Below are 22953 nucleotides of genomic sequence, written 5' to 3' on the forward strand. Positions count from 1 at the left end.
CAGCAGGTGTGCGACCCGTTGGTACCTCGCCCTGTGAGTAGATCCTTCACCAGACACGATCTGGGACAGCAGCTGCCGTGGGCTGGAGACACGTGCTGGAGCTGCCCTGTGGGGAGCGCACAGCCCGCCGCGGGAGACGGGGCCTGGTGTCTGAGAAGCTCCTTCAGCGTTACTAGTGTAGCGGAGGTGCGCCGTGTGCAAGGGGCAGGCTCACTACCTAAAGTGTGTTGTGCTGTTTAATTTTCAGCTGTTCTTTGAGGCTGACTAATGGCACTGTCCCCGCTTTATAGGGGAAATGGAGGCTTGTGTTAATTCATGAATCGCTCAAGATCATGGGGCTCGTAAATAATTGAACCAATATCTCATCCCAGGCCTCTGCCCCGGAGCTTGTGCTGTGAAACAAGAGGAACATAATTATGATTTAAGTAATAAAGTTAGAGCCTGAGTTTTCATTTCAAGTCAGTGTCCTTCTATTGGATAAATGTGATTTTCACTCTCATACTGTAAAGAATGTGTGTGTGCCTGTGTGTATGTGTGTTGCATGTGTGTGTACGTGTGTGCATGTGTGTACACACATATATAGGCCAAGTTTCTAGAAATAGTTGAAAAGAAACAGTAAAACCTTGACCAGTGTTTTCTTTTTAGGATTATTATCATTTTAACTATTATTATTTTTCCTTTTTTATTAAATTTATTGGGGTGGCATTGGTTAATAAGATCATGTAGGTTTCAAGTGTGCAGTTCTATGATATGTGATCTGTACCTTGCATTGTGTTGTTAGTATGTAAGTGGTAGTTGCAAATGGTGCCAAAAGCTGTAAATAGGGCCTTACCTTCTTAGCAGTACCTGCCCCTAATGTAGGAACAACAAAACCAGGCCTGGAGGCACGTAATGCATGTCTGTAGCCAGTTCACATACACACAGCTGGTGACCGACCACGTTAAAATAAAGCAAGTGGTGATGCACTTATGGCTCTCTGTTACCGTGAATATAGGACTTTCTCTGTTTCATAGGAATACTTCTTTGCATTTGCCATACCATTTGTGGCCCTTTGTTTTTTGGGAATATGTAAGAAAGGACGAAAGAAGAGTAATTATGTTTCTGAAAATAGCAGCAACGTAAGGAGCACATGTTGGGTCCTCGCCTCTGGAAATTATTGCTGCTGACCCAGAAGTAACGGTGGTTAGGTGCTCACTTTGGTGATTGGTTATCATGCCACCCAGGAGGGCTTATCATAAATTCAAGCAATCCTGTATTTCTGGCTAATCAAGAAAATATAATATTTCTGTTCCAATCAAGTATGCTGCATTTAAATGTAAGTTAGGCTAGACTTGTATAATTGAAGATATTTCTGAGCGGCCAATCTACATATATATCTACATTAATTGATATTTTCAGTTATAAAACTATCACAAGACAGTGATTGTATTCGAAGTTGTCTACAGTGGAACTTGGTTAGAGGATCACACATATACGCAAGCATGAAGGTGCGAGTGTGCCCATTTATTCTCAGTAACATCGTGTCTGTATCTTCCTTGGACGGAAAAACACTCTTGGGTGCAAAATTATTTTGCAATTAAAGTTTACCTTTGTAGCCTTAAGAGAACATATAATACCATGTTTATGGGAACAGGTTTTCTGTATTGTTACTCTCATTTTACATATTTATATAAATAACAAAAACCATGGGTGTCTCCTCCTTCCTTGCTCACCATTTCATTGTTTTAAAACTCTTTGTAAAGTACCGTCTTAGGATATTGTTTCTTTTACTGAACCTGAATACCACAGACTCTCCTGGGCCCCTGGGGCCCTTCCACTATCAGAGGCCAGGGGGGAGTTTTCCCGACGTCGCAGCAGGTGGGAGGCAGGGGGGAGAGGAGCCTGGCATCCGGGCCCATCTGGGCACTTCCATCAAGCTGGGCAATCACCCAGCTGTACCTGATCTTCATTCCCTCCTAATTTAATTTTAAGATGGGCAGCGTTAGGCATCAGATACTGGAAGCCCGCGTGTGCCAGGAGACGCGTTAATCACCTGCTTTTGCTCTTTTCCTAGGAACGGCCGCACAGCAGCCTCGGCATGTGCCCCCAGGACCGGCCCTGAAAGGTAAGCTCCCCGCAGGGAGGGGCCTCCCCGCAGGTGCTTCACCTCTGACCGGCTTCCTTAGTTTCCATGGAAACATCGAGCTCCTTTCCCTGCAGGTTGACACCGTGAGGTCATCATCAGTGTTTTTCTGAAAGGTTGAGTGTAATGAAGGCAGGGGGGTCATGTCCATTGAGACCTGACGATAGGAAACCAGGACCTTTCCCAGGTCTGTCTGGAAGAGGGTACTTGTGGCCGCTTCTCTGTGGTTCTGGTGAATTTGTTAATTCAAAACTTCAGAATTTGGGGTAATAGAAAAAGTATTGGGAATAAAGGAAATGGTGTTTCAGTTTTGCAAATGGTTTTGCAGGGGAGGACATTTTACCAGCCAAATTAACTCAAATATAAAGTTAACAGGGCCCTGCGAATGCTCAGGTCTTGAAGGGAAGCCTTCTGCTGTGTGTCTGTCTGGAGCGTATGACACTGTTTTCCTTAATGAAAGATACAGATCTAAAAATGTGAAATGGGTACCTGTCAGTTCCCCAAGGCTGTTGTCAGGAAGTACCAGGCCTGGGCAGCTTAGATCCTGTAGGTTAGAGTCTGAGATCCAAGTGTAGGTGGCTGGGCTCCCTCTGAAGGCTCTTGGGGGCCCCGCCCTTGCTTCCTCCATCTCCTAATTGTGCACCAGTTCTTGGTGAATCTTGGTTGGTAGTTCCATCATTTGGGTCTCCCTGTCCTGACCCGGACTTTCCCCTCTGTGTCTGTGTCCAAATGTCTTCTTGTCATGAGGACACCAGCCACAGGGTGAGGGGCCACCCTGTCCCCCCGTGACCTCATCTCAGCTTGATCGAATCTGCAAAGACCCTTTCTTCATAGTTCTGGAATTAGGATTTCAACATCTCTTTTTAGGGGACACAGTTCATCCATAACAGCACCTACTCCTCAAAGGTGACATGAGTGATGTCCACACTGACTGTGTTAACTAGGCCTCCGTGGTGGAGAAAGAGCTTGCTCACTCCACTGGTGCACACGAGATAAAATGCTGAATTATTCTAATGGGTGTGTTAATTATCTACTGGTGGCCAACTTCTCTCCCAAGCAACCTTGTTCCTCAGGCCTGTGATTCATGGCCTCTCTGCCCGACAGACACGTGGGCTCCAAGTCCTCAGCTCCACAGAGGCAGCCGAATTGATGGACTGGGCAGCTCAGCCTCTGAGAGTCACTCTCTGGTGAACCGAGATCACAGGGTTGGCTGAATGGGCCGTGTCGGTGGTCCTGTCATATATCCGTCACCTAAGTGGGAATAATTTGGACTTTGTGTCCAGAGCCCTGTGCTTGACTCCTTGCTCTCATGTTTGGGAAGATAAACTAGTCTCTTTGAGGCCCCCCGGCCATCTGTAAAGTGGGGACTGTGGTAGTGTCCATGGGCGGGCATCACCTCAAGTTGCTTTGTTAATACCATAAAATCCAGTCTCACCTGCACACGCAGCAGGTGGGATAACACGGCCGCACCCCTGCCTCTCTGTTTCCGTGTAAATAATGTCCGTCCTTCGCTAGGTGACGCCAGTCAGTTACAGTAGATCAAGGAATGCAGTTCGCATACACCCTGCTCCTTGCGTGCACCTGGAAGGCATGAGATCGAAGGACGCCGGACGTGAAGGGCCACTGGTGACTGCGTTTGTGTGCAGTGCCCAGGGCAGGCCAACCGCAGGACGGAGAAACCCACCGGTGGCTCCCAGGCGCTCGGGGGAGAGGCGGGAGTGGCTGCCGGTGGGCTCAGGTGCCTTCTGGGCGGCGATGGTGCTCTAGAGTTAGGTGGTGGTGAAGGTCGCACAGCCTTGTGAATCCGCTAAGAACCACCGAATCGTAGGTGGATGGTGAGTTTCATGACCTGTGAACTCCGTCTCACTAATGCATTAGGACAACATGTACTGCCCGGCCGACGTGGCCCAGTGGTTGAGCCTCAACCCATGAACCAAGAGGTCACGGGTTCGAATCCCAGTCAGGGCACGTGCCAGGGTTTCAGGCCTGATCCCCAGTAGGGGGCGTGCGGGAGGCAGCTGATCGATGTTTCTCTCTCATCCATGTTTATGTCTCTCTGTTCCTCTCCCTTCCTCTCTCTAAAAATCAATAAGAACTTTTTTTTTTAAAAAAAAGAAGTGCATGTTTTAGGAAAACAAGATTTGAGCTTCGGACGTGGCAACTAGAGAGCATAACCAAAGGAACGGACTCCTTGAGCTGCCGTTCAAATCCACCCACTGTTTTCCTAAAAGTCCTAACCTGTCCTCTGAAGCCAAAGACCAAGCCAGGGCTCTGCTAGTGAGTGAGGGTCCTGGTCTCACACAAGGTCCTGGGTCCTTGGGTCAGATGGTTCCTATTCAGGACTTTTCAGTCACTTCCCCCCTTAGCCCCAAATTCCGCAAACCATCAGCAAGGGCACCAACAGCTGTTTGCTTGGTTCGTATAAGACTTGGGAAGAGCAAACGTCAGGGACTCACCGCGGTGCCAGCTGGGACACAGGCCTCTGAAACGGACGCGTCCAACACTGTGAAACCTGATCGTAAATATTAGGCAACAGCATTTGTTCTTTGGCAGCTTAACTGTCCCCAGGCTGGCTTTCCTTCTGCTGGCATTTAGCCCCAAAAGAAAGGGCTAGCTCGCATCTCTGCTCACAGGTGATGGGCTGTTTCGGGCCCCGGGGGCTCTGGTAGAGCAGGGACATGTCCACCTGGAAGCAGGGCTTGTACTCTCCAGGGTTTCTCCCGGCAGGCGACCTTCCCTGGCCCAGGTAGGTTACCTGTGCTGAGAGGGCGTTAAATACGGTGGGGTGACGTCAGCTGAGGGGACACGCCCGCGCCTGACACGGAATGGGCCCTGCCGGCTCTTCCAAACGCACCTGCTGCCAGTCAGACCGGAAGCCGCTGCCTGGACTGCCCACGTTGTCGTCGTCACTTTTTTTACTTATGAGTTTTTTCCTGTAGAATATAGGAGAGATTATTATTTTTTTTTTTTTACCTTTGGCTTGTCTTTGAAGATTGAAGTGATAATCACCGTGTGGGAATGGAGAGGACGGCTGAGGGACTGCGGGGAGTGTATCGTAAATTGTAACATCAAGCAGACGTTTTCCATCTGAATTGTGAAAAAGTGGCAGAGAGACCGTCCCTCTGGCCCTGCGCCGTCCCTGTGGGCAGAGGGGGGAGGCCGTGGGGAGGCCTTTGGGTTGTTTTTCCTCCCAACAGGTACTTATTGGGATCTCACGATGTCCCGGCGTCTTCACTAGGATCTGGTGATCGGGCTGCTGGTAGGTTATGGCAGTGCCTCGGGTTTTCAGTTTGATATCGAGGAGGGCGACATATAAACAAGTAAAAGTATTCAAATTGTGTGAGGTCCCAGGGAGAAAATGACGGGGGGTAGGGAGCGCGGTGTGGTCGGCATCTCTGCTGGTGTGACCTGCGCCATCGCCCTCACCCTCAGGAGAAGTTAGGGCCCAATTTTATGTCATGTTTACACTGAGACAGGGCAGCCAGTCTTCAGAACATCAGTGCAGCTGCCTTCTAGTCGCACCCGGCATCGCGAATACAAGCTTCATAATCGCCCCAAACAGAGTGGCATTCCCGGGGAGTCTCCTCTTTAAAAGTGGTCCTCAGACCAGACTCCCAGGGTTGGAGCGTCGCCAACAAAGATGCACTAACAAATGTGACCCAAAGGCCGAGGGCGCAGTCAGCGTGGCCGTGCGAATGTTAAAGAAAAGCTAAAGCTATATCTGTCTGAAGATTGTACAGCATGTTTATTGAACATCCGAGCTCCGGGGGACTGATCGGCTGTTTGCAAACCATCCGCGTGGCTCCGATTTCGCAAACACGTTACTCAGCGGGGAAAGCGAAGGAAGACCTCAGGTGGATGCCGCTGGACCAACGTGCGGAACCGAGTCCATGGAAACAAACCACCGAAACCAGCTGGAGAAATTGGAGACGCTTAAACGTGGGGACCAGGGAGGGGACGTGAGAGGAAGCAGCAGCCACCTTGCCCTGAAAGGGATGAAACATCGCCCGACAGGAGGACGTTCAGGTGTCGCTGGTGGGCGCAGGGCAGGAAATTAGAGCACAGTGAGCTTCCCTGACGTTAAGACCCATTCCTGCTGGTGGCTGGCGCCGCAGAGAAGCCGCGGTGGGCGCGGGGCAGCCGCTGATGGCTTACTTGGCTCCGGTGGCCTGCGGCCGTCCCTGCCCCCTGGGCTTCTCACTGCGCCAGGAGCTCCACGCGGGCTGAGTCTCACTTGACAAATAGGCCAGAGCCACGTGGGGGAAAGAGAGGAAAAGGCTCGGAACTAGAAACAGAGGCACTGGCCGCAGGGAGCGTCTGGGGGATAACACTGCGTCAGATGACACGGAGCCGGCCTCCCAGGGGCAGAGCCTGCTGTGTCGGCAGCCTCAGAGCTGCGTTAGCTGTTTAAAGTGCCAGCGCAGCTCAGATGCCCCCCAGCTGGCATCCTCTCACAACCGTGACTTGTGCAAATCTTTCTGTTTCTCAAGTGGAGTCAGCATCCATCGAACTTCTGATCTGTGTGTCCCGGCAGCACAGTGGAATTTTATTCACATTTTAAGGCTAAAAATATAGAAGCATAGGAATTAGACGTTTTGCCTGATGTGACCCAGCGATGTGGCAGATGAGCCAAAACGATGACATTAGTTTCAGGGAGTTTTGCTCTTTCAAAACAAGAGGCGTATGCTGGCCTCGGCTGCAAGGTCGTGGGGCTCAGTGTCTTGGCCGAGAAATCTTGTTGCGAGAAAGAGGGGCCCCCTTCTCACCCCTGAAACTAGGCCAACAAAGACTTGGCTTACGGGGTGAGTACGGGCGTCTCCCGGGACCTGCAGCTGCGCCCGCTGGAGGTCAGAAGGAAGGGCAGGTGTGAGCCTCCCGTGTTTCCGGGACCCTGTGGGGTGCCTGCATCCGTCTGTCTGTCTCTCTGCCATGCTAGTCCCTTTTTTCTTTGCAGATTCTTCCCTCTGGGTTGGTATGCAGTCAGTTGACAGTGGTCATCCCAGCCCGGTATCAACATGACTCACTGGCTCTGGGTTCAGGTCCCTGCACACTAATCAGAAATTCTATGAGGAGAGAAAACCCAGGTCCCGCCGCTCGGAGGGGCGAGGAGACGCCAGGACTGCCTCTCGGCCTGGCCTGGGAGCTGAGTTCTGGGAGGCAGGCCCTGGGCTGCGCAGGTGACCGGAGTCCTTTCATATTCAGCAAACTGCTCGAGTGTTCAGACCTCTAACTGACACTGCAGCAAGGGCAGGGCTGAGCCCAGTCAACATGTCGTGTCAGCACTCGCCACCGGGGGCGCCACCTCTGCCCCCGAGAGCTCCCCTGGCGGCCAGCCCTTCACCAGAGAACACTCCGTGCAGGGCCTGGGTTCCCATCCCCACTGATACCGTGTGAGAAAAAGTGGGGGAGCAGGCCAGTGCTGACCTTTGTCTGTGGTCCTTTTTGTGACATCTAGCTCTTAACTAAGTCAGCAGAGAAAAATTTTACAGGAGACGTCTGAAAATAAGGCTTGCATATTTTTACCAGAAACTCCAAGACTGCCAGCACCATCTATTTCCGCACAGCACGTGGCCCAGTGCCTGTTTATTGTCACAACCTAACACCTAGACTAGTACTTCTCAAACCTCAGTGTCCCCACAGATCCCATGGGAGTCCTGTTAGAAATACACATTATCTGCTCCAGGAAACCAGGTGGAGCTGGTTCCCAGGCCCTGCTGTGAGTGGCAGTGACATTGAGAACCTGTTTCTAGGTCCAGAACCACTGGGTTCTTATGTTAGAACCCAGCAACATGGACTTCGGGGCAGTGAGGCAGGTGCTTAAAGACAGTCTAGTTTCTAGGCCTGCTGGCATTAAAAGCTGGATTCTGTTGATTCTCCCAGCCTTGGGGACTTGCATATTTATTCTGCTGACTCCAGGCTCTTTTGTTCAGTTTAGTAAAAACGACTGCATGTGCGGCCTTAACTCACTCTCACCGTCTGGTTCTCAGCTCGAGCAGGTACTGTGAACACAAACAGACGGGTGGGAGACAGATTTATCTGTTTATCAGCCAAGCTTTTCCGAAGCAGAGTCTGGGATGCAGGGGGAGCGTTGATTGATACTAAAATTTTGACAGCTGGGAGTATATTTTCAGGAACAAGAGGAGTAAGTTGGGCTAAAGAGGGCTGAGGAGAATAAAAATCAGATTTATTAAGGACCTTTCCAGTGAGTGGGCTGTGTCTTTTCTTGATGCAAAATAGTCTGTAATTCCAATTACAGGATCCTGCGACATGCAGTTCAGCTGTGAGCACCTACATAAACAGCCCGTCGTCTTAATCCTGTCTGCATTTGGGATCACGCGATAGCATCTGTAAATTTAAACTGTGATATGCAACGTCTTTCTGAAAGAATACAGACTATATCATATTTCAGTGAGAGGTCTTTGAAATCACCCCAGCTGACGTCTTTTATGTAGTAAGATACATGATGTGTACAGTTGGGGCTGGATTTACGGATCTACCGTGTAACACACTCAGTGGCCTGGGAACATCTGTTTACTCTCATGCAACATTCTTGTCCAGTGTGAGTGTCCACTTGGGCGAAACCCTTTTCTTAGGGTTTCTGACCGTTTCCACGAGCTTACCTTCAGGACACACTAGGAAAAGGGTACAATATTCCCGTCTATTTGAGACAGGGTCACAGTGCCCCTCGCAGTCTGAGTAAAAGGGAAAGCCTGCATTCCCTCTTTCACAGTCACTGGACCTGAGGAGGCGTCTCTCCACCTTTTGGTTGCTGTTCTATGTTCCTGGTAGGTTTTCAGATACGTCATATTTGCGTCAAGTCACTCAGTCATTCTAGGCCTTCCCACCTGTCCAAGTCAAGTCACCCACTGCTCTGACTAAATTGTGGTAAATATTTATTTGCAAGGTTTTAATCAGCCAACAACAGCCCTCTGACCTAGTGAAATGGCGACTTTATAAGGTTTGATGCTCCCCAGATCCATCCGTCGGGTCTGCACCCCTTCATTAGCGGGACGTGGGTTCACAGATGACGTCAACTCACTTTTTACCACTGGGCTCGCCGGCTGGTGGCCGAGAACGGAATGTGTTTGTGTAGTGGTCGCGAGGACCCCTCCGGAACTCCTGGTATGTCTGTCACCACTTAGGCGCCACAGTTCCTGATGCAATCACGGCACACTGAGGGAGTTTCATCACTAGGATCTGTAACAGGTCCTCATTTTTACCTGAGGGCGGAGGCAAACTCAGACTTGCGCACGCTTCCCTCAGGTCACCTCTGTGGGCTGCTCACCGGCTCAGTCACTGGTTCAGCAGACCTTTCGGGTTCCTCCCAGGTTTTAAGGACTGTGAAATGTATTGTTAAACACATACCTGCCTTAAGGGAATTAACGGAGCAGAGCAGAATCCCGGTGAACAGGCAGCCCCCTGTGGTGTGGGCAGACGAGTCCTCTTTGGAGCACATGTGTGTGGAAATGTCACAGGACGGGTGTGGAGTTGGGTTTCCCTTCGGCAGAGCAGTCCAGTGGCTGCTCAAGGCCATGCGTGATCACTGGGGCTGTGCCTGAGCCGCCAAGGCCTGGCTGATGGCTCCTGTGTAAGGTACCCAGGTATCCCTACCCGCACCTCCCTACCAGGAACCCAGTTTTCAGTCTATTGGGGTGAGATACCACGTCTGTAGACCGTCTAATCGAAGGTCGTCTCCCAGGTGCTATTGACGGCAGGCTTCAGGAAGGGTGGGGTGCAGTGACCCTGCCAAAGCCCAGGGCAGTGAACAGAGCTGACCCGTAATCTGTAGCCTCACACGATGCCGGCGCGTGCCCGCGGGTAGGAAGTAAATAACGCGCGTTGCAGATTCCCAGTCACACTGTCGCTTCCTACTGGTGGCTGAGGGCTGGAATGTTTACAGCAGACGGGGCACCCTGGGTGCCGGAGCTGTGCTTGGATGTGGTGCTGTCGTATTTCAGGGGGAATCCTTAACCCGTGTTGTGTGGGTCACACGGTCAAGTTCAATGGAGTTAAGTTTGGAAATCAGACAGTCCTGGGTTTGAACTTGAGCTGCTGAGACCAGCTGGCCGTGTACCTTTAACTCTCTGACCCTGGGAGCCGTCTTTCGTGAAACGGGAGCACTTCCCTCTGCGTGGGGTTGGGGCGTCTACAGGTGCCAGGGGAGCGCGCCCTCCTGCCCGCCAGCCCTGCACCTGCTGCCTGCGGCGGCTGCTCTTTCTGTTTCGGGCCGCCGCGGGTGGTGTGTCCGGGAGGAAGGGGCGTTGCCGGAATCGGGGAAGTGATGAGAGTAGAATTCCCATTTCAGAGCTCTCCATGTTCCCGAGTTAGCTCATTTCTAAAGCACCTCTGGCGTTTCTCAACAATGTAGCCAGTCTAAGTCTTTTAATCTCCTTAACACCTGGAGGAGTTAGATAGTTACAGCCCTGGCCTTGCTTAAGAAGCAAATGGAGTCGGGCTGGAGTGTTGCATTTTGTTTGGGAAGTTGTAAGTGAAAGGAAAAATTATGCAAAATCTGATCCTATGAGTCTTGGTTTTCTGGTAATTGGAAGCACCTATTAGTGATTCCAACAAAGTTAAGGGAAAAAATTCTATTGTTACTATTTTTAAGAGAGAACTGCAGGGTGAATCTAGGCCATCGCCATGGCGATGCCAAGTCTCGCTGCCTTCCCTCCTCCCCTCCCCCTCCCTCCCGCCCTGTGTTTGGTTCTGCATCAGGTCTACTATTTTCATTACCCACAAAATAATAATGGAGCAATTTAACTGTATTGGAGACATTTCTTAAACCGTTTATTTATCCTTTGGGGATAAGGCAGTTACAATATTTTGTATATTGTATGAGTTTCACACTTTTAAATCGTCGGCTTTGAGAGCTCCCGCAGCGGCTGCTGGGTTTACTCTTACGTCGGTGGGAGAAGAGATTCCCAGGGGAGGGGACCAGCTGTGCTGAGTCCAGGTAGCCGCTCCCAGCTTCCCTTTGGCCTCCTCAGGACGTCACCTTGCAGGGCGGTCCCGTATTTTCTCTCACCTGCACTTCCTCTGTCATTTCTAAAGATTCATGTTGCTGACACACGGCTCTTCTTGGTCCCTCACGTGGATAAAAGCATCCCCGTTACCTGTGACATTGAGAGTGTGCTCTTCATGTTCCACCTTCTCCCTGGCCTGTCACCTGGCCTGGCCTCACCTGGCCTCTAATCTCTGTTCCGATTGTGTTTTTCTGTTTTCAGTCCTTGTCAAGTTAGTCCCCGTGATGTGGAATCACTTTACACACCCTTTTATCTTTTCAGGGTCTCTACCCAGTTAATAGGAAAGGAACAGGAAAGGGGGGAGTGAATAGGAGAGAAAGGTGAATTAGAGAAGGTCGGTCCATTCAGTCCTTATCCCCCAGGGATCCGCTGGCCCAAGGAAGGCTGGGATGAGGTGTGAGTTCCCAGGGCCTCTCTTGCGTTAGCATCTGGCTGTGCCCAGCATGATTCTAGAGCTTAGATAGAAGTAATTTGTATACACTGTGCCCCCCAAGTGCACGTCAGAGGGAACAGTGACCTGTCCCAGTCCTGGGTGGGGTGGAATAGAACAGACACACGCTGTCTGTGCAGGGCCCGTGAGAGGTGGGGTGCGTCCACCCCCCGGCAGCTCTGTAACGAGCAGGTGATTTTGATTCCATGATATTTTCAGCCCGTGCTTGGAGCCTCGACCCTTGCTTGGCTCTCCGGCTTCGGTACTGGAAGGCTGGCTGCATTCCGGAAGCCGCCTCCTCTCTTGGCTACATCCTACGTGAGAGGTGACCCCACGCAGGTGGAAAAGTGTCACTTCCTACCGCTTGACTGAGTGAGAGCCCGGAAAACTAATTTCATCAGGCAGATGTGTCTGTTTGCACCCAAATGACATCTTTTTTATAAGTTATCCTTAAGAGATTAAACATCAGGATTAAATTCTGGGGCCCTGACTTAAAACTGTACCTGTTTCTCATTCACAACACATTTTGCTGTGTTATAATCCCCCACTTTGTTAAAAAGCAAAAGGAGGGGGCACAGACTACCTGATCTCTTGAGTGCGTGCCCACAACTGTGCTCACTGCCTGGGGCCAGGAGAGAGGCCAGCCACCCACTTCTGCAGACCTCATGCCATAAAATACATTTCTGATACTTAGTATCTTTCAAAGCACTAATACAGGACCAGTGGTAACATCCTGAGGTCTGCTGAAATGCCTTACAATTAAACAAAGGTCACTGATGGTGTTATGTCGGAGAGAACTCTTACTCAACTTTGATGCTTCTGTTGGCCAGAAATCATGAAATAGTCATGACCAGGACTTACGGAAAACTGGCTTCGGGGGCACCGAGGTCAAGTTCAGTGAAGTCCAAGAAGGAAATGAGCGGAGGCGGAGGCGGGGCAGGGGGAGGTGACAGGCCATGAGCACCCTGCAGGTCCGTCCCTGTTTGATCTGACATCACCCCGAGGGTGCTGATCTCAAACACAGGTGGCCTGTGGCGCTTTCTAAGTCGGCGCGCGGATTACCTGCCTTACGGCTTACCTCGCCAGTGCGTTTTATCACAGATTCCGAGAGTCAGAGGATTCTAGAGGTTTACGTGGTGTTTCTCCACCAGGAGGTGAATACAGAGCAGTGTTTGCAACCCCGCTGTGAAGAGAGGCGTGTTCGTGGAGACCTGCCTCCTCTGGGACACTGATCACCGCCCCAGAAGCTTGCTCCCAGAGCACCATCTAAGGCAGAGGGAGCGCCAGGGCGTCCCTCAAAGCAGTCTCGTAGCATCTGTTCAAAGCACTTACTGCCTTCTAAACGTCTACTCACATGCTTCCCTGAGCGAGAATGCAAACCCCACTCCCCGTGTGTCTGGGTGTCACTTGGAGATGGACGTGGGCAGGTGTGACGTGGTTCCTGACATCTGTCCTGAGTACTCACGACATTTGTGCAGACACGTGTTGATCCCCGAGGACCCTTCCAGTCTCCCACCTTTTCTAACTCGGTCTGTGATCCACCGCTCATCCTATCAAGCCAACCCGAGTCTGAGTCCTGCCCAAGGGTGGCCTCCCATGGTCCTGGCCGTGAAGACCAGAGGGACTCTTCATCCCAATCACTCATCCCTGCAGGTCCTTCAAGCCTGTCTTGTAGCATCTATTCAAAGCACTTACTGCCTTTTAAACGTCTACTCATGTTTCCTTCCAGAAATCTGATCCTTAGCATCCTCTTGAACACTTCGCCCCCCAGCTCCAGTGCTCTGAGGCCCCTTCCCCACTTTTCCTTCTTCCTCCAGTGCCTGCACTGCCCCCGTCTCTGCCCCTGTCACTGCCCCTGTCTCTGCCCCTGTCTCTGCCCCTGTCACTGCCCCTGTCTCTGCCCCGTCTCTGCACCTGTCACTGCCCCGTCTCTGCACCCGTCACTGCACCTGTCACTGCCCCTGTCTCTGCACCTGTCACTGCACCTGTCACTGCCCCTGTCACTGCACCTGTCTCTGCCCCTGTCACTGCCCCTGTCACTGCCCCTGTCTCTGCCCCTGTCACTGCCCCTGTCACTGCCCCTGTCTCTGCCCCTGTCACTGCCCTGTCTCTGCACCCGTCACTGCACCTGTCACTGCCCCTGTCTCTGCACCTGTCACTGCACCTGTCACTGCACCTGTTACGGTATCTGCTGTCGGGGACCCTGCTGTCGTCCCATTGCTGACACAGCCCAAGTGTCTAGAGGGCCCCTTGCACACAGTGGGCTCCCCAGAACTATTTGAGAACATGTGAATCTTATGGAATATTGAATTAATGGCTATTTTATCTATTATTTAATTTTGCTCCCCCGCTAGAGTGAATGAGGACAGGTGTGCTGTTTGCTTCCCGTGCTGGGGCTTGTAGCCACATTGTGTTACACATAATAGTCACCTGATACATGTTCTTAAATGAATGAACTAATCGAGAAAAGGACTTGGAAGAATGTTAATATTTTCTCTGTGGTCCCCACCAAGGCTCACAGCTAACGTGATGCTGTTTTTCATTAAGTAATTACCTCCCCTTGGCAGCAATGACTGGACACGGGCTGGGCAATCAAGGGCACGCGGCTGTGATGTTTACGGTCCAGCAGCGGGCCACACCCTCAGAGCAACAGGCATGTTTTTGGGGGGAATTAAATCCAGGTTAAAGCCAGCGTCTGAGTACTTCCTGCTACTCGGTTTAGATAAGAACAATTTTATCTCATTTAAGTAAACAGTCATCGAGTGTTTAATATGAATGATGACCAGTCCTGCTAGTAAGGGTTTAGGTTGCTACTTAGAGCAGGGAAGTCGCATAAATGTGACCATTTCCACACTAACCTTTTGTTAAATCCCGATGGGGGCAGGAGGTATATTGACAGGCCGTTGCAGTAGGTTCCACCTACCTACCTATCTGCTCGTCGGTTTATCTGTCATCTATCTATGTGTCTGTTGATCTGTCTGTCACTTGTCCGTCACCCATCTATGTATGGATCTGTCACCTGTCTGTCATCCACCTATTGTGTGTCTGTCTGTCGTTATTGAGGGCGTATGCTTCAGAAGCTTGAAACTTGTAAGACTGAAGCAGCAATTCAGTGGCGGCTTAAATGTTTCTAATGCTTGCTTGATACAAGAATCGTGTGAAGAAGTTTGAAAATAATGGTTTTATGTCATTGATCCACAAAAAGACGGATGACCGTGGTGGCTGGACATGCGCGATCGTTTACAGACTCGACAGGGCATGGAACCCGCGGCCCACTGGTCCATCCTGCCCCCTCCGTCCGCAGGGGCGGTGGATCGGGGCGCGGAGAGGCCCCCGAGGAAGCGCCCACCCTCCAGAGGCTCCCCTGCGGGCCCTGGTTGAAATCTGACACCAGGTCCCAGTCCTTCATGTCCCAGGAAAACATGAAGAAGAAGGAACTGCTTCTGGGGCCAGGTGGCCCGCAGGGCCGGGGCAGGTGTGTTTTCCTCCGTTTACCTCGGGGAGAGGAGGCAGCGGGCCCGAGATGATGCCGAGAGCAGCTGAGCAGGAGCCCGAGCGTCTGCAGTCCGGTCAGGCGGGTTCCAGTCAGTAGTTTGGCCTCAGACAAATCACGTTATTTCTATTCTAACCTTTCCCCCCCTCTAGTTTTTTCAGGTAGGGAGAGATGCAGAGGTAAGAGGAATACCCTCCGAGGTCCGTGTCGTGATTACAGATACAGGGAGCGATGCTGCTCTTTAGTGAAAGTCAGAAGAGCTGTGACTTAGGTCCCCGGGGCTGGAGGAGGGCCCCTCCCCAGGGGGGTGGCTGTTGGAGGCCTGGAGGTGGGGGTGGTGACCCAGCCTATACCCACCCCATCGTCTCTCCAATAGCAGGGGACTCCTTCCTCCTGGCTGGGGATCTTCAGGTGAAATAAGACCAGGAAGGTGTGTAAACACTGAAGGCCCAGGGAGGGATGGGGCCAGGATGGGCGTCAGGATCAGATGCTGCCAACTTCAGAATGGACGCACTGCTTAGAATGCGCTTCATAGCTCAAAACAAGTTTTGTTTTCAAGCTCCTCCCCCCCCCAAACACAATTCTTGGCATTAGGCACACATTCACCTACTATAAGCACATATTAAATTTTCAATCTGCTAACAGGTTCTAACCAGGACTTTGATGTTTGGCAAAAGAAGTAACACCCAACACAACTAGGAAGCTGTGATTGGAAAGCTTGTATCATCCTGTCTGGACAGGGAAGGGGGCCTGCAGAATTCTGCCTGCTGAAGAATTTAGGCTCTAGAAAGCTCTTGAAAGGTCACCCTGACCAGGGCGAGGATGTCAAACCCACATAGAGCAGGTGCTATTTTTAGAAACTCGAGGTAACCGGAACGCATTTCACTTACAGTTTAAACTTTTTGTAGGCAATTTGGAAAGCAGAAATTATATTTTGGGGTTCCTGATCTCTGACTGAAATGACATTTTAGTCAATAATACTGGTTTCTTGGCCATGGCTAGGAAGATGTCCGTTCTCCAGCAGGAATGATTAAGCATCTCTGTCTCAGACCCCGCGGGGAAGGTTCTGTTGTAATGTGAGTGTCCCTCTGACTCCACCAGGGAGAAGGGCCCCCAGGTGGCAGGTGCGACTCAGGGACACTGATTTACAGCCTCTGCCCCTTGGTCAGGGAATAAGTTGGTTAGGAAGACTTCTGACCTCTGTGAGGGACTCCAGGACCCCCATCCCTGGCCCCAGGTGGAGCTTCGGGCGGTGCAATCGGCCGTGCGGGGAAGGTCACCAGCTCCCTCAGGCTCCTATAGGGAGCTTGGCTCGTGCTACTTAAAGCAGTTAAACTCTGACACCTGGAAAGAAGAGTTACTCTCTTTCTTTGATATCACATCACTATTGAGTTTAACTTAAAAATACTCCCTCTTTAATGAGGTTGCTGGCACCTGGCCTGTGACCAGCTGTGGGCTGCCAGAGTGGGTCCCTGCGAGTCTGTTATCACATGGACAGGGCTGTCCAGAGCGGCGCTCACCTGTCTCGTGTCTGCTCAGCTGTCCGTGATCACCTGTCTGGTGTCTGTGCTCACCTGACTCGTGCCTGTGCGGAAGGCAGGGCACCCCACGTTCCTGATGGACCCTAAGGGGGGCCTCACTGGATAAAACGCGGCCCTGCTGCTAATGAGAAATAATGAGGAGAAGCAATAAAATATTTATAGTCGAGTCATTAGACAAGTTTGACCGTGAGGAAATTAAAAAGTCTCAAATGCCGAAACTGTGATAAATATAGAAAATATAAATGCGTGTTTAAATTTTTATTTAATGATGAAATGAAAGAAAGATCACATTCCTCGTGCTCTGTGTACTAACCAAGTCTGCTCTGTGTACCGACGACTATCAAATAGTGAGAGAGACGAATGACGTTGCTGAAACGCGGGCCCGTCCTCAGGTGGACCGTGGCGCTGTGCGCCGCGGCTGTTTCTTGTCTCAGCACGTCCGCAGTGCTTTGACGACTCTCACACCGAGCGATGTGCTTTCGTAACTGAAGAGTCCGTCTGACAATATGCATAGAGTGTCTCTGGAAAGGTTATTGTGCAGATCCGCTGCAGAGAGTTTTCATGAGGCCATGTATTAAACCTGAAATTAATCAGCAAGCTGGTGGCAGCGGACAGTTTCAAATGCTTCTCAGTTTATGGCCTGTCTTTTCCACAAAATAAAAATCGCTACCTGCGGCTCTGGCCGGCTGGCTCAGCCGGTTGAGTGTCGTCCTGGGCACCAAAAGGCGGCGGGTTCGATCCCTGGTCGGAGTTTGTGCCGGAGGAAACCGATCAGTGTTTCTCTTCCACATAAATATTTCTCTCTCTGTCTCTCTTCCTCTTTCTAAAATCAATTTTAAAAACTGCCACCTGCCAATACTGTCCAAGGCATCATTGTCCCTTATGGAAGCGACTTACAGGCGAGCGTCAGCTGTGCCCACTGGCCGCGCTCCCCTCCCCCCGGTGTGTCTCAAGTCATCACACCTGCCCCCTTCTTTCTTTCCTGTCTCCTTCCTCCCCAATCCTGGGGGCGGTGTGAGCCATTTCGAAGATTAAAATATACGTGACGGTGGCTTAGTCTCTTCGGGGCTGTTCAATGCTCAGCGATGTGACCGCTCAGCCCCTCCATCAACAAAGGCCCCCGAGTGTCTCAGCAAAGTTTCAGACCCTGTTTTTTTTTCTAGAGACGGGGCCGAGAACGGCGAGGCGCAGAGCGTGTCCTGCCAGTGCGGGGGCCTGTGGCCTGAGCGACCTCCACTCGCGTCCCCAGGGGCCCGGCCGGCCCGGAGCACCCACCAGGATGGCTCTCCTTCCCCCGCTCTTGATCTTCCCTCAGTCCCTGTTTCTGTGTCAGAAGAGTCACTGGTTTCCTGTGTCCACGTTTCAGAAAGCGAGGGGACACGTGATAGGAATCTAGGAAAAGCGTCATCAATCATCCACGCGCCTGGGCTGCCTGGAAGCGTGGAAGGCCGCGGTCGGGCCCAGATGGTCCTGCCCGGGCCCCTCTGCTGCCAGCCCGACGGCCGTCGGGTGAGGACCCGGAGCGGGAGCAGCTGGGCCCCGACCCTCTGCTCCTCGCTTCGCTGGGTGCCTGGTGTGTTTTCTGCCTTCACGCTGCCGTCTACTGAGGCAGAGGGCCCGGCTCACAGGGGCTGTTCCCGCCTCTCGAGAGCAGCGGCGAGACGGGACAGGCCCCCAGGGTGCGGCCTGGCGGCAGCTGGGGGCTGGCTGTTGAATGAGTCCTTGTTGCAGGACTGCTGGGGGCGCCCCTCGAGCATGAAGGCTTCGTAACCCTTCACCAGGTAGAAGGTGGTTCTCTGTGTTTTCTTGTAATTGTTCCTATTTGACTAAGTTGAAATAGAGGAAGTCTTATGGTTTATCCCTAATCCAAGCCAGAGGCTTACCTGTGTGATGTTCCGAGTAAGTGCCCAGGAAAGGTCAGTGGAGGTAGTGATGGCGACGGTGATTTCACGGTGAGAAGCAAGAGTTCAGGGAGCGCACAGCTCGGAGCAAGTCAGGGAGGGCTTCAAAGAGGCGATGACGTGTGCAGGGGGCTCTGACATAGAAGTCCTTGCATATCCCCAGGCGACCCTGGAGATGAAGGTAAGGGTTTTGGATGGATTAGGCACAGTCTATGGTTCTCACTTTTCTTTTTAGGTCTTTTAACCTTGAGAATTTATCTTTCTCAGTTTTTTTCATGTTTTCTAAGTATCTGTGTAATTTTGTGGAAGGGGCATTTGTTCATAAGAAAGTGTATGGTTAACATTTAATGTGCTGTGACATCTTCATGCTGGTGTTGGCTGGGTCCTTCCCGTGGGCGTGTGCTCACCCCCACCGACCTGTGCTCACCAGGTGCGGGCCTGGCAGCTCGAAGGCACTGGCCACAGAACGGGGGGACGACTGCGCTCTGTCCTCCCTCCAGTGCCCAGAGGTCCATCCACGACTTGTAACGTGAAGGCTTTCTCCGTGTTTCTCACGGCCGCGCTCTGATAGGAAGCACGTGGCGAGCAGAGCAGACTGTCCGCCACAGGCACCGTGAGCGGGGCTCTGTTCCCTCCCACTCCCGTGGTTGGCGGGCAGTTCATGTATCGCTGTGGCTGAGCTCCGTGTCCCGGCCTAAGGAGCGTGAAACAGGATCCAGGCCCCCGCCCGCTTGTTACCTGGTGGCCGGGTTAGCGTAAACTGCTGGGTAAGGGCGTGAGCTGGGCGTTTATAAAATAAATCACTGGGAGGAGGCAGGAGGGGTCTCATTTATGTTAAAACTTCGTCTCTGACATCAGACTGCTGGGGCCTGAATCTGCTGTCCCGTCCACTCAGCCACATGACCTTGGGAGTGATGGAGACTCTGCCCGAGACCCAGGTTCCTCATGAGCTTCAGAAGGTGGCGTTGCGGGAGTGTACGCTTCATGGGTTCGGGTGAGAATGGAATTAGATGGTGTCTGCCTCACAGCACAAACTCTCAGAGAAGTCGATCGTTTGAAACAAGCACACTGTTCTCTTTCCCGAGTCCATTGTGTCCACAGAGGTTGGGGAACTAGGAGGAGATTTCCCCCAAGCAGCCCTTAATTCTGTGTGAACTTCGGGGGCTGCCCTGCGTCGGCGCCCTGCAGACGACCCTGACCCAGGGTTCTCGTCAGGGCCGGGCAGTCCCAGGCTTCTCTTTCCTCTTTTGGTTCCCTACGTCACTTGGGTAAAACCCTGACGAGCCCTGAGGTCGAAGGTTGGAGACCGGCGGCAGTTAGCGTTTCTGCGCTCACACGGCGGACAGGTGGGGCCTGGCGCCAGCCGGCCGTGCCCCTCCGCGGCCCCGGCGTGTCAGAGCCGTTTGCACGCCAAGGAGTGGACCTGAGCACCGCGCCCCGGGCTGAGGGAGCAGCCTCACTTCACACCCGCGGAGGCAAAACGGAACGGCCGTGGGCCTGCGTCACGGCCACCCTGTGGCCCGGCTAAGCGCGTCAGAGCGGGCTTGCCGGCCATGCCCTGCGGTTTGGTTTCCTTACTTCTGTCCTGATCGATGTTACACCGAGTAACTTCCTCTCTCTGGAGTTCGGTAGCCTCGCCTGCAACACGGGGGCCTGGGCGAGAGGACAGACTGGGCCCTTCCGGCGTCCGCCTGCGGGCGCGTGTGGGGTTCTGGGCTGATTCCTGAGTGACCAGCTCCCGTATGTATCGGCATCTCCTCTCTTCTGAATTCAGAGCTTCAGCCTCCCTTTTGGGGACAGAATTCAGCCCATAACAGACTCTGTCAGTATTGGATAAGTGGGTGAATAAATGCACGTGTGCCCAGCCATCAGGCCTGAGCCCGTGAGTTTGTCCAGGAAGGGCTGTGTCCTGTTTATTTTCGTGGGTCTGGCGTGGCCCTTGAAAGGGGAGAGCAAACTCGAGTGTAACTGAGTTTCTGCTTCTGTTCCAACTGTGTTCTTTTTGTTTTTTTCCGGGAAATGGCACTGCGGCCCTCCGGCCTCGTTGTGGCCGGGGTGAGGTCACCGTGCTGAGATGCGTAGGTCACAGCCTTTCTCTGCGGGATTATCTTACTGCGCCCACGTCAGACAGTAGACAGTGGTTGTATCATCGGGGCCAGTTCATGGAACTAGCCATGTCCTGGCTTCTCAGAATTCGTTTAAATCATTGTTTGCAAGTCATCTGGAATTATTCGAATCCACAACACCTGTCCTTGTACGAAATGCACGTGAAGTTAAATGACTTAAATATTTCAAAAACGTCTGTAGTTCCATCAGAAATTACTTGGTGGTGGCACAGGCTACTCCTTCGTTCTGTGTCTCTTCAAGGGTTGGGTGATCCAGGGAGTGAGATTCTCCTGGTTTCTGGAATTAATGTCTTTACGTAGAGTTTGTGGATCACTTTTTAAACCTGTGACTCGATGAGTAACTTCTGCTGTTTTCAAGGCAGAGCTTTGTTCTTTCAAAGAACATTGAGAGGTAAAATGGACGGATATTCATGCTGCTGTGAATTTATTTCTTATAAAAGGAAACATAATTTATGTGTTTTATTTTGACAAGGATGTCAGAGTAAATTTAAAAATATAACAATACCTTCTCATTTTCAGTTCTTATTTTATTGACTAAGATATTTGGCTAAGTTATTTTTTGACTAATAGGTAAAAGATATACTTAATAATGGAAATATTAGAAAAGTTATACAACTTGGCTATAAAGAGTTTAATTATAAACCTGAAGGTAGACAGCTGGATGGATTTCTCTGTCATTTTTATTTCTAAGTGCTTGTCGGGAAAGCCCACGTTCACAGCTGGTTTTCTGTTCTGTTTTGCTGTTTTTCCTGCAAACCTCTGGCTCTGTTCTAAGGGACACGGTTCCATTATCTTCATTATTTCCCATGTTTCCCTCATCACACCTGAGCTGTGTGTCATCAGACACAGAAAACAAAGGGCCCATCTTCCGGAGAACAAAGTGGGGACTAAATGGATTTTAAAATTGCTGCACAGCCGTGGGGTTTAGACGCCTGCAGCCGGCTTCCCGAAAAATGTGCTAAAATGAAATGTAGCTCTATCGCTTCGGTTCCCATGTAACGACTTAATTAAGTGCGTAGTTAGGATTTGGGGGGAGGCTTTCATTCCAAATTTAGTCAGTAGAGCTAATTTCATAATACATGCAATTAAGCAATATATGTTTTGGAAAACAATTTTAAGAATTTTCTCTCTGCAAATGGTACTTGGGATGGAGAGCTAAATGCTAGGAGCATTTTTTGATGAATGGTAGATGCGTTTGGTTAAAAATTTCCAGACATTAATACGATGGTACACTGCAGACATCGGATTAACCTGTCTCATAACTGAGTGTTCTGGATACAAAGATGCATAAAAAGCAGGAATATCGTAGCCGTTCTCTCTTGCGAGGAACGAAGTGCCGTTGTCCGAGGGTGAGAGCTGAGGCCTGGGACCTGGTGGTGCAGACAGAGGAGCCCTGTGGCTCCTCCCTCGCCCCTCCCCACGCTCTCGAGTCCTGTTCACCGAGGGGCCGCAGCATCTCGCTCCTCGCGTCCTCTCGGGATGCAGCCCGAGCCACCCCCCACCCCCCCACCCCCTGCTGCAGGGTCGCGAGCTGGGGAGCCTGCCGAGCCCCTGGTCCCCATTCCCTCCACGGCTTCCCGCCTGCGTCTCCCATTCCAGGCCGAGCACACCCTCCCCGATGCAGCCCCCGGGGCTGGAGCCTCTCTGGGTCTCAGCCGCGGGCCCCTGCGGGGACAGGCCCTGCCCACCGGGCCTTCCTGGGCCGACCCAGACCCGACTCAGACCCGACCCAGACCCGACCCAGACCCGACTCAGACCCGACCCAGACCCGACTCAGACCCGACCCAGACCCGACCCAGACCCGGCGCCTTGCTCTCTGCTCCCGCCCGCCCTGCTGGCGGTTCCCGTTTATTGTACCTGTTACTCTTCCTCTCCCTCCTTCACTCGCTTCTTCTTTCCTCTGTCCCTCTGTTCCCAGCCTGTCCCCCTTTTATTAGGACCCTGTACCCCTTGTATCCCTTGACACAAGGCACCGTCCATGAGAGAAGGCGCCTGCCTGTCTCCGTCGTTGGCACGTCCCCGCTGCCTGGAAAGGGAGACCCAGGCGTTACAGTGGGGAAACCTGACCGTCACCGTCTTAGTCAGTGGTCAGGGTCCTTGGGGTCAGTAACTGGACAGGTGAAGGTCAGGCGCCTCCTGAGAGGTCGCAGTGAGAAGGACCCAGAAGATTCACAAAGGATCTACCCATGAGGGAATGTCAGCCAAACCCCGTTCTACAAAATAATTATCGATGATGTGAAAAATTTTTACTTAGACAAAAATATAAAGAAAGGTTGTGGAACTGCCCAGATCAAATGAGGCGAAGGAGACCTGTGGG

At 51.9% G+C, this 22953-nt stretch overlaps 1 protein-coding gene across 1 annotated transcript in view; it reads left to right on the forward strand.

The window, feature by feature from the left end:
- CNTN4 (contactin 4) overlaps nt 1–22953 on the forward strand; it is a 371545-nt gene that overhangs the window by 83627 nt on the left and 264965 nt on the right. Inside the window, exon 2 of the mRNA XM_087824678.1 lies at nt 2054–2104. The gene's annotated coding sequence lies outside the window, so the exon portion shown is untranslated. The remainder of the gene's footprint in view (nt 1–2053; nt 2105–22953) is intronic.

The sequence above is a fragment of the Miniopterus natalensis genome, chromosome 15, assembly GCF_054644295.1.
Source record: "Miniopterus natalensis isolate mMinNat1 chromosome 15, mMinNat1.hap1, whole genome shotgun sequence".
Classification (NCBI taxonomy): domain Eukaryota; kingdom Metazoa; phylum Chordata; class Mammalia; order Chiroptera; family Miniopteridae; genus Miniopterus; species Miniopterus natalensis.